At 37.9% G+C, this 11,007-nt stretch overlaps 1 pseudogene; it reads right to left on the bottom strand.

Moving 5' to 3' along the window:
- Positions 1 to 2,803: 2,803 nt before the first annotated feature.
- Positions 2,804 to 3,139, bottom strand: LOC137778012 (large ribosomal subunit protein P2 pseudogene; annotated as a pseudogene).
- Between the last annotated feature and the right edge of the window lie 7,868 nt (positions 3,140 to 11,007).

Here is an 11,007-nt window from a genome sequence, read left to right as displayed (position 1 = left end):
GATATAAAATTCTAGATTCAAAATTATTTGCATTTAGTGGAGAGGGATAAATTGGGAATTGGGATTAACAGATATACACTACTATATATAAAATAGATAGCCAACAAGGACCTACTATATAGCACAGGGGATTATATTCAGTGTCTTGTAATAACCTATAATGGAAAAGAAGCTGAAAAAGAGAATATATATATATATATATATATATATATATATATATATATATATATATATATGTCACTTTGATGTATACCTGAAATATTGTAAATCAACTATACTTCAACAAAACAAACAAAATTATTTACCTTTAATTGTTTAAAAATATTCCTTTATTGATTTCTCAACTCCAGTATTGCAGTTAAGAAGACTGAGGTCGATAAATCTTTCCCTTTGAATATGATGTTCTCTTTTTTTGTTTTTCCAGAGATTTTAGAACCTTCTATTTATCTTTGATTTTCTTAAATTTTCCTATAAAATGGCTTTTCATCTCTCTTTTGACATTCTATAGAGTTTTCCAGTCATATGTTTCCTTCCTTCCTTCCTTCCTTCCTTCCTTCCTTCCTTCCTTCCTTCCTTCCTTCCTTCCTGTTATTCTGGGGAATTTAGCTCAATTATTCCCCCCAATATTTTCTTCTATTGGATGTTTTTTCCTTCTGTGATTCCTATTATTCAGACACTGGAACTTAAAATTTTTATCAGTTTTTTTGCCTTTCCTGCTTTTTTCTGGAATAAGTCCTTAACATGATGTTCCCACTCAGTAATTTGTTCTTTTGCTGTATTCACTTTTTTTCTTTACCAGTGTATTTACTCATAGGTAGCCCAACTGCAAGATTAAGGGCATAGTCCTCCAGACTGCCAAGTCAGCCCAGGATTTCTGACACTAGCTGCAAGTTTATGTGTCCCCAGGGATACCCTCACTTCACACTACCTAGTTATAAATTCAAGGGTCACCATGGACTTCCCCAGATTCAATAATTTGCTAGAATGACTTACAAAACTCAGGAAAGTGTTGTAGTTATGATTATAGTTTTATTATAGCAAAAAGATAGCAAACCAGAACTGGACAAAGGAAGAGATGCAGAGGGTGGAATCTGGGACTAGGACTAGGCTCCCAAATGCAAAACTTCTGTGTCCTTAGGGCTCATTACCCTTCTGACTTTGATATGTGGCAATACGCAGAGTACTGCCAGCCTAGGAAGCTCAGCCCAGTGTCAGTGTCCAAAGTATTTATTGAGGCTTCATTACATAACAATTATTGATTGAGTTATTGCCCATACAATTGAACTCAATCTCCAGCCCCCCCCCCCCCCACCCCGCCCCAAGGTTGGGCTGATTTCATGTGGCTCAAACTCCAACCCTCTAATCACGCAAGGTTGGTCTTTCTGCTCTGGGCAGCCCTCACCCTGAGTCATCTTATTAGCATAAGCTTTCAGTTTCAAGGGGACTATCAGGAATAACAAAGACACTTCCAACATTTGGGGAATTCCAAGCATTTACAGGTTATTTCCCAAAGACCAAATATCTCTTTGGGTAAAGTTAATTTTTTGCTATGCAGTATTGGTTCATTTTGAAAATTGTCTTTTCATACCCAATATTTCTAACTAGACATCTTAAATTATTTTTTAAAATTTTGTTTCATATCAATATTATAGATATTATATTTACTATAAAATTTCTTGTTCTGTTTTGTTTATTTTTGTTTTTATTTCCATTTCTCTAGAGGTGGGTCAAAAAAGATCTTGCTGTGATTTATGTCAAAGAGTGTTCTTCCTATGTTTTCCCCTAAGAGTTTTATAGTGTCCAGGCTTACATTTAGGTATTTAATCCATTTTGAGTTTATTTTCATGTATGGTGTTAGGGAGTGTTCTAATTTCATTCTTTTACATGTAGCTGTCCAGTTTTCCCAGCATCACTTATTGAAGAGGCTGTCTTTTCTCCACTGTATATCCTTGCCTCCTTTGTCATAGATTAGCTGACCATAGGTGTGTGGGTTTGTTTTGTTTAATATCTCTGCCTCTGAAGGTACCCATTATATAGTTCATTGTTTCTTTTGTTTTTTCAGCTTTATTGAGGTATAACTGGTATACAAAAAACTGCACATAATTAATTTATACAATTTGGTGGGTTTGGACAGATGAATACACTCACAGTACCACCACCACAATCAAGGGAATAAACCTATCCATCACCTCCAAAAGCTTCCTTGTATCCCCACCCCACCCCTTTTTTTGGTAAGAATACTTAACATGAGATCTACAGTTAACGAATTTTGGGGTGCAGAATGCCTTACTATTAATTGTAGGCACTGTGTTGTACAGCTGATCTCTGGAGCTTACTTCACTGTTTTCTTCTGAAGTGGTTGTACTTCTTTGTTGTCAAGGTCCGTGTTAAGATAAAGGGATGTACATCAGAACCCTTTTTTGTGACAACCCAGGTGAGTTCAAAGGAGAAGAGGGAAAGCTCTCGTGTGAAGAAATACAGAAAAGCACCGGTCATCACTCTTCCTCTACACTGAACAGCTCTTCAGGGAGTATTTTATTCTCGGCTGTTTCTCCTCACCCCGATGTTGGAGAGGAGACTTTCCCCACTGAGGTTTGAGAAGGAAGGGGTAGGGGACTGAATACCTGTACTACTTTTCACTGCTCCTCTCTGAGAGCTTCTGTGCAGCCGTGCTGAGTTTTAAGGAGTGGGCATTGATGGTCTCAAGGCAACAGCTGGACTCAAAGGGCTTTTCCTATTTTTTTTTTTTTTTTTCTGTTTTGTTTTACACAAAAAGGGTTTTTTTTTGCAGGGGAGCGGGACTCTAGTCAAACGAGGCAAATCCCATGTCGTCATCTGACTCCTCCGACTCCTCCTTCTTCTCCTCTGCTGCGACTGGGGCAGAACCCGCAGCAAGAGCTGCAGTTCCTGGGGCAGCAGAGATGGCCACAGGCCTGCCAGAGGGCACGCTGGCCAGCTTGCGGATACCCTTGGCAATGACGTCCTCAATGTTCTTGCCGTTCAGCTCACTGATGACCTTGTTGAGCTGGTCGTCGTCCGCCTCGATGCCCACGCTGTCCAGGATCTTCTTGATGTCATTGGCGCTGGGAGAGGTATTGCCCCCAAGGGCGGCCAGCAGGTAGGAGGCAACGTAGTGCATCTTGACGGCGGCAGAGAAGCCTCGCGCGTGCGACCTCGGCAGCGTCAGGGACGGAAAGGGGCTTTTCCTAATTTAGCCTTCCTGATCCCACTGGCTGGACCCCATCTCCTATCTACACAATACTTCAAACAGCTCTCCCTCTCTCCAAGTGCTTCCCACAGTTGTCTCTTTTATTCCTCAGGTTTCTAAGTTTCAATAGTTCCCCCACCTACCATTGATCTTAGGGGAAGGAGCCAGCAGGCTGTGCTAATTCTGCTTCTTATTGTAATCAGAATCAAATACTAGTTTTTGACCCATATCACAAAGAAGAGGCATTATAGTTCAAGTTAAAGTGCTCAAGAATCTATCCTAATAAGGAGTTAAACCAGATTTCAAACTTCACTCAAATTCGAAGTCTGTTCTTTCTATTTCTCTGTCTCTAGGAGGGTTTAGACTAGACTGAATTTACCTTTTTGTGGTTTTGTAGCAATTAAGCCTTTTTTTTTTTAAACCTACTCTCATTGCTACCTGAGGAAAAAGCAGTTGGTATGGGTTATGAAATGTCTGCAGAGTGGAGAACTGTCTACAACTTTACAAAAGAACAATTTTAATAATAAACAGCAACATTGCCCCCTCTGTGTTTTTCCACAGAGCAATTTCATTTCTGGTTTATTTGACCTTGAAACCTTGTGCCACCACTTTGCACAATTAGCAGACTCTAAATGTATATTCAGGTCACATCTGTGCTGAATTGTTTTATTTATGTGGATTGATTGTGGATTACGACACAGCATCCCTACTTATTCAGGATAAGTGGAGTGAGGAGTTTTAAGGACAAACAGTGAACCAGCTGCAGAAAGGTCAAGAAGACAGAAGAGTGTAATATTACAACTTGATAATGTAAACTTCAAGAAAGGATTTTATTAAACCATAAAAAACATCTGTACCATCTTAAGACTGAAAGTTCAGGCTTATTAAGCACTGACTGCATAATGAATTTTGCATACAGTCATCATAAAACTCTCCTCCACCTGCCATGGTTTCTGAGGAGGGGCATTATTCCTAACCTGGGAAGTATTTCAAACTTTTTCTTAAATATCTTCTAATGGCCAGTAAGAGTTAATGAATATCTTCAGAGTAATAGCCTGAAGTAGCTATAGAAAATTCTGATAGAAAATTCAAAACACATTTTTTAAATAATCATACTTTTACTTTAAAAATGTATGCATTTTTGAACTGTCCTCCATACAATAGCCATGTTTGCTTAAAAAGTGAAAATATAACTTATTGCCTCAATCCTGTGGTTTACTGAATTAGTAAACCTCTGTTCTACTGAATTAGAGTTTTAGAGATATGGACTCTGGCATATTTTTGCTAGAGCTGTGCAGATGTTTCTGATGGGTGGTCAAATTGAGAGCGATTGATCTAGGAAGATGGGTCTTAGCTGTCATGTGGCTTTGTACTCTCCTTGACATAGGAATGAGCAGCTCTTCTTGAGAAGTGAGGAACTGAACTCTGAAGATTGGATTCTATCCTCCAAATCTAGAGAGTCATTAAAGGTGTGGGGCTACAAGGACCAAAAAGAAAATTGGTTAAAATTTCTGATGGGATTCTTATCAGCTGAAGAGTGTCGGATATCACAGCACTGTGAGCAGACTGCAAAAACCCTGGCTAAGTCATTGATGATGCAAGTGGTAGCTTTGTCTAATACACCACTAAATTTTAAAGAAAATGCGTCACTTTTCAAAATTGCTTTCTCCAAAAGGTTTATGAAAGTGGCTTGGTCTACTGCTTATTCAGGTATATAAACAACAACAAAAATAATCCTCTTTGGCTCCACGTTCAGGACCTCTGAAGTTTTGGTTAGCTCACTACCTCAGTCAACCGTGGGACCTACTTCATCTGGGCTCTTGCCTATGGCCAACAGGGGGAAGGAGAAGGGAAAAGAGCAGAAATGCCCACTAGAAAGTAATCTTTTCTAGGAGTATTCTCAGTAGCAGAAATTGTTGGTTTCCTTTGATTATTTATTCCCCAATCCTTTTTATTTTCCCAAATAGAACCATGATTTAAGTTCAGGTATCTACATGACTCTGGGTCAATTCTGATTAAAACTTGGTGGTCTTAGTCTCTTACTCTGTGATTTGTTTAGGATGGGCTTGTTATCCAGTTCTGGCCAGTAACCAAAAGGACAGGTCTCCTTAAGAGTTTCTGCTCTTGAGCAGGAGATTCCAGAGAACATTGTGCTTTCTCTCCTTCTGCTATTGTCTTGGATGTATGTAATGTTTTGAATTCCAACAACCACCTTGCTCTGTGAATAGCGAGCCTGGAGGCGAAACTAGCTGTTGAAGAAGGTAGAATGAAGAGACAGAAATAAACACATTTTGCTTCTTGATGTCCTTGATGATGCTGCTGAGTCTCTAAATCAATAAAATCTAGAGCCTTTCCTTCACACACACACACACACACACACACACACACACACACACACACACACACAATGTTTTAGAGACCTTTAGGTTCACAGAAAAATGGAGCAGGAAGTACAGAGATTTCCCACCTAGCCCCTCTTCCCTCTCTCAACAGCTTTCTCCACTATCAACACTCCACACTATAGTTGAACATTTACTACAGCCCATTACCCTATGTTGACACATTACTAACACCTAAAGTCTAAACTTTATATTAGGGTTTACTCTTGGTGTTGTACATTCTATGGGTTTTAACAAATGTATTATGATCTTTTTTTTTTTTTAATCAGTCATCAATTTTATAAACATCAGTGAATACATGTCAATCTCAATCGCCCAATTCAGCACACCACCATCCCCACCCCACCGCAGTTTTCCACCCTTGGTGTCCATACGTTTGTTCTCTGCATCTGTGTCTCAACTTCTGCCTTGCAAACCGGTTCATCTGTACCATTTTTCTAGGTTCCACATACATGCGTTAGTATACGATATTTGTTTTTCTCTTTCTGACTCACTTCACTCTGTATGACAGTCTCTACATCCATCCATGTCTCAACAAATGACTCAATTTCTTTCCTTTTTATGGCTGACTAATATTCCATTGTATATATGTACCACCTCTTCTTTATCCATTCATCTGTCGATGGGCATTTAGGTTGCTTCCATGACCTGGCTATTGTAAATAGTGCTGCAATGAACATTGGGATCATGTGTATTTTTAAATTATAGTTTTCTCTGGGTATATGCCCAGTGGTGGGATTGCTGGGTCATATGGTAATTCTATTTTTAGTTTTTTAAGGAACCTCCATATTGTTCTCCATAGTGGCTGTATCAATTTACATTCCCACCAACAGTGCAAGAGGGTTCCCTTTTCTCCACACCCTCTCCAGCATTTGTTGTTTGTAGATTTTCTGATGATGCCCATTCTAACAGGTGTGAGATGATACCTCATTGTAGTTTTGATTTGCTTTTTTCTAATAATTAATGATGTTGAGCATCTTTTCATGTGCTTCGTGGCCATCTGTATGTCTTCTTTGGAGAAATGTCTATTTAGGTCTTCTGCCCATTTTTGGATTGGGATGTTTGTTTCTTTAATATTGAGCTGAATGAGCTGTTTATATATTTTGGAGATTAATGCTTTGTCCGTTGATTCATTTGCAAATATTTTCTCCCATTCTGAGGGTTGTCTTTTCGTCTTGTTTATGGTTTCCTTTGCTGTGCAAAAGCTTTGAAGTCTCATTAGGTCCCATTTGTTTATTTTTGTTTTTATTTCCATTACTCTAGGAGGTGGATCAAAAAAGATCTTGCTGTGATTTATGTCAAAGTGTGTTCTTCTTATGTCTTCCTCTAAGAGTTTTATAGTGTCCGGTCTTACATTTAGGTCTCGAATACATTTTGAGTTTATTTTTGTGTATGGTGTTAGGGAGTGTTCTAATTTCGTTCTTTTACATGTAGCTGTCCAGTTTTCCCAGCACCACTTATTGAAGAGGCTGTCTTTTCTCCATTGTATACTCTCGTCTCCTTTATCAAAAATAAGGTGACCATACGTGCATCGGTTTTTCTCTGGCCTTTCTATCTTGTTCCATTGATCTATATTTCTGTTTTTGTGCCAGTACCATATTGTCTTGATTACTGTAGCTTTGTAGTATAGTCTGAAGTCAGGGAGTCTGATTCCTCCAGCTCCGTTTTTTTCCCTCACGACTGCTTTGGCTATTCGGGGTCTTTTGTGTCTCCATACAAATTTTAAGATGATTTGTTCTAGTTCCGTAAAAAATGCCATTGGTAATTTGATAGGGATTGCATTGAATCTGTAGATTGCTTTGGGTAGTATACTCATTTTCACAATACTGATTCTTCCAATCCAAGAACATGGTATATCTCTCCATCTGTTGGTATCATCTTTAATTTCTTTCATCAGTGTCTTATAGTTTTCTGCATACAGGTCTTTTGTCTCCCTAGGTAGGTTTATTCCTAGATAATTTATTCTTTTTGTTGCAGTGGTAAATGGGAGTGTTTCCATAATTTCTCTTTCAGATTTTTCATCATTAGTGTATAGGAATGCAAAAGATTTCTGTGCATTAATTTTGTATCCTGCAACTCTACCAAATTCATTAATTAGCTCTAGTAGTTTTCTGGTGGCATTTTTAGGATTCTCTATGTATAGTATCATGTAACGTGCAAACAGTGACAGTTTTACTTCTTCTTTTCCAATTTGTATTCCTTTTATTTCTTTTTCTTCTCTGATTGCCATGGCTAGGATTTCCAAAACTATGTTGAATAATAGTGGTGAGAGTGGACATCCTTGTCTCATTCCTGATCTTAGAGGAAATGCTTTCAGTTTTTCACCATTGAGAATGATGTTTGCTGTGGGTTTGTCATATATGGCCTTTATTATGTTGAGGTAGGTTCCCTCTATGCCCACTTTCTGGAGAGTTATAATCATAAATGGGTATTGAATTTTGTCAAAAGCTTTTTCTGCATCTATTGAGATGATCATATGGTTTTTATTCTTCAATTTGTTAATATGGTGTATCACATTGATTGATTTGCATATATTGAGGAATCCTTGCATCCCTGGCATAAATCCTACTTGATCGTGGTACATGATCCTTTTAATGTGTTGTTGGATTCTGTTTGCTAGTATTTTGTTGAGGATTTTTGCATCTATATTCATCAGTGATATTGGTCTGTAATTTTCTTTTTTGTAGTATCTTTGTCTGGTTTTGGTATCAGGGTGATGGTGGCCTCATAGAATGAGTTTGGGAGTGTTCCTTCCTCTGCAAATTTTTGGAGGAGTTTGAGAAGAATGGGTGTTAGCTCTTCTCTAAACGTTTGATAGAATTCACCTGTGAAGCCATCTGGTCCTGGACTTTTGTTTGTTGGAAGATTTTGAATCACAGTTTCAATTTCATTACTTGTGATTGGTCTGTTCATATTTTCTGTTTCTTCCTGGTTCAGTTTTGGAAGGTTATACCTTTCTAAGAATTTGTCCATTTCTTCCAGGTTGTCCATTTTATTGGCATAAAGTTGCTTGTAGTAGTCTCTTAGGATGCTTTGTATTTCTGCGGTGTCTGTTGTAACTTCTCCTTTTTCAGTTCTAATTTTATCGATTTGAGTCCTCTCCCTTTTTCTTGATGAGTCTGGCTAATGGCTTATCAATTTTGTTTATCTTCTCAAAGAACCAGCTTTTAGTTTTATTGATCTTTGCTATTGTTTTCTTTGTTTCTATTTCATTTTATTTCTGCTCTGATATTTATGATTTCTTTCCTTCTGCTAACTATGGGTTTTTTTTTTGTTCTTTTTTCTCTAGTTCCTTTAGGTATAGGATTAGATTGTTTACTTGAGATTTTTCTTGTTTCTTTAGGTAGGCTTGTATAGCTATAAACTTCCCTCTTAGAACTGCTTTTGCTGCATCCCATAGGTTTTGGATTGTCATATTTTCATTGTCATTTGTCTCTAGGTATTTTTTGATTTCCTCTTTGATTTCTTCAGTGATCTCTTGGTTATTTAGTAACGTACTGTTTAGCCTCCATGTGTTTGTGCTTTTTACGTTTTTTTCCCTGTAATTCATTTCTAATCTCATAGCGCTGTGGTCAGAAAAGATGCTTGATATGATTTCAATTTTCTTAAATTTACTGAGGCTTGATTTATGACACAAGATGTGATCTATCCTGGAGAATGTTCCATGCGCACTTGAGAAGAAAGTGTAATCTGCAGTTTTTGGATGGAATGTCCTATAAATATCAATTAAATCTATCTGGTCTATTGTGTCATTTAAAGCTTGTGTTTCCTTATTTATTTTCATTTTGGATGATCTATCCATTGCTGTAAGTGGGGTGTTAAAGTCTCCCACTATTATTGTGTTACTGTCGATTTCCTCTTTTATAGCTGTTAGCAGTTGCCATATGTATTGAGATGCTCCTATGTTGGGTGCATATATATTTATAATTGTTATATCTTCTTCTTGGATTGATCCCTTGATCATTATGTAGTGTCCTTCCTTGTCTCTTGTAACATTCTTTATTTTAAAGTCCATTTTATCTGATATGAGTATTGCTACTCCAGCTTTCTTTTGATTTCCATTTGCATGGAATATCTTTTTCCATCCCCTCACTTTCAGTCTGTATGTGTCCCTAGGTCTGAAGTGGGTCTCTTGTAGACAGCATATATATGGGTCTTGTTTTTATATCCATTCAGCAAGCCTGTGACTTTTGGTTGGAGCATTTAATCCATTCACTTTTAAGGTAATTATCAATATGTATATTCCTATGACCATTTTCTTAATTGTTTTGGGTTTGTTTTTGTAGGTCCTTTTCTTCTCTTGTGTTTCCCACTTAGAGAAGTTCCTTTACAATTTGTTGTAGAACTGGTTGGGTGGTGCTGAATTCTCTTAGCTTTTGCTTGTCTGTAAAGATTTTGATTTCTCCATCAAATCTCAATGAGATCCTTGCCGGGTAGAGTAATCTTGGTTGTAGGTTCTTCCCTTTCATCACTTGAAGTATATCATGCCACTCCCTTCTGGCTTGCAGAGTTTCTGCTGAGAAATCAGCTGTTAACCTTATGGGAGTTCCCTTGTATGTTATTTGTTGTTTTTCCCTTGCTGCTTTCAATGATTTTTCTTTGTATTTAATTTTTGCCAATTTGATTACTATGTGTCTCAGCGTGTTTCTCCTTGGGTTTATCCTGTATGGGACTCTCTGCGCTTCCTGGACTTGGGTGGCTCTTTCCTTTCCCATGTTAGGGAAGTTTTCGACTATAATCTCTTCAAATATTTTCTCTGGTCCTTTCTCTCTCTCTCCTCCTTCTGGGACCCTTATAATGCGAATGTTGTTGCGTTTAATGTTGTCCCAGAAGTCTCTTAGGCTGTCTTCAATTCTTTTCATTCTATTTTCTTTGGTCTGTTCCACAGCAGTCAATTCCACCATTCTATCTTCCTGGTCACTTATCCATTCTTCTGCCTCAGTTATTCTGCTATTGATTCCTTCTAGTGTAGTTTTCATTTCAGTTATTGTATTGTTCATCTCTGTTTGTTTGTTCTTTAATTCTTCTAGGTCTTTGTTAAACATATCTTGCATCTTCTTGATCTTTGCCTCCATTCTTATTCTGAGGTCCTGGATCATCTTCACTATCATTATTCTGAATTCTTTTTCTGGAAGGTTGCCTATCTCCACTTCATTTAGTTGTTTTTCTGGGGTTTTATCTTATTCCTTCCTCTGGTATATAGCCCTCTGCCTTTTCATCTTGTCTATGTTTCTGTGAATGTGATTTTTGTTCCACAGGCTGCAGGATTGTAGTTTTTCTTGCTTCTGCTGTCTGCACTCCAGTGGTTGAGGCTATCTAAGTGGTTTGATGGGAGCCTCTGGTGGTGGGTAAAGCTGAATGTTGCTGTGGTGGTCAGAGCTCAGTAAAACTTTAATCCAC

Source organism: Eschrichtius robustus, chromosome 15, assembly GCF_028021215.1.
Source record: "Eschrichtius robustus isolate mEscRob2 chromosome 15, mEscRob2.pri, whole genome shotgun sequence".
In the NCBI taxonomy this organism is placed as follows: domain Eukaryota; kingdom Metazoa; phylum Chordata; class Mammalia; order Artiodactyla; family Eschrichtiidae; genus Eschrichtius; species Eschrichtius robustus.
The sequence above is the reverse complement of the archived record's forward strand: the minus strand, read 5'-3'. Positions and strand labels throughout refer to the sequence as shown.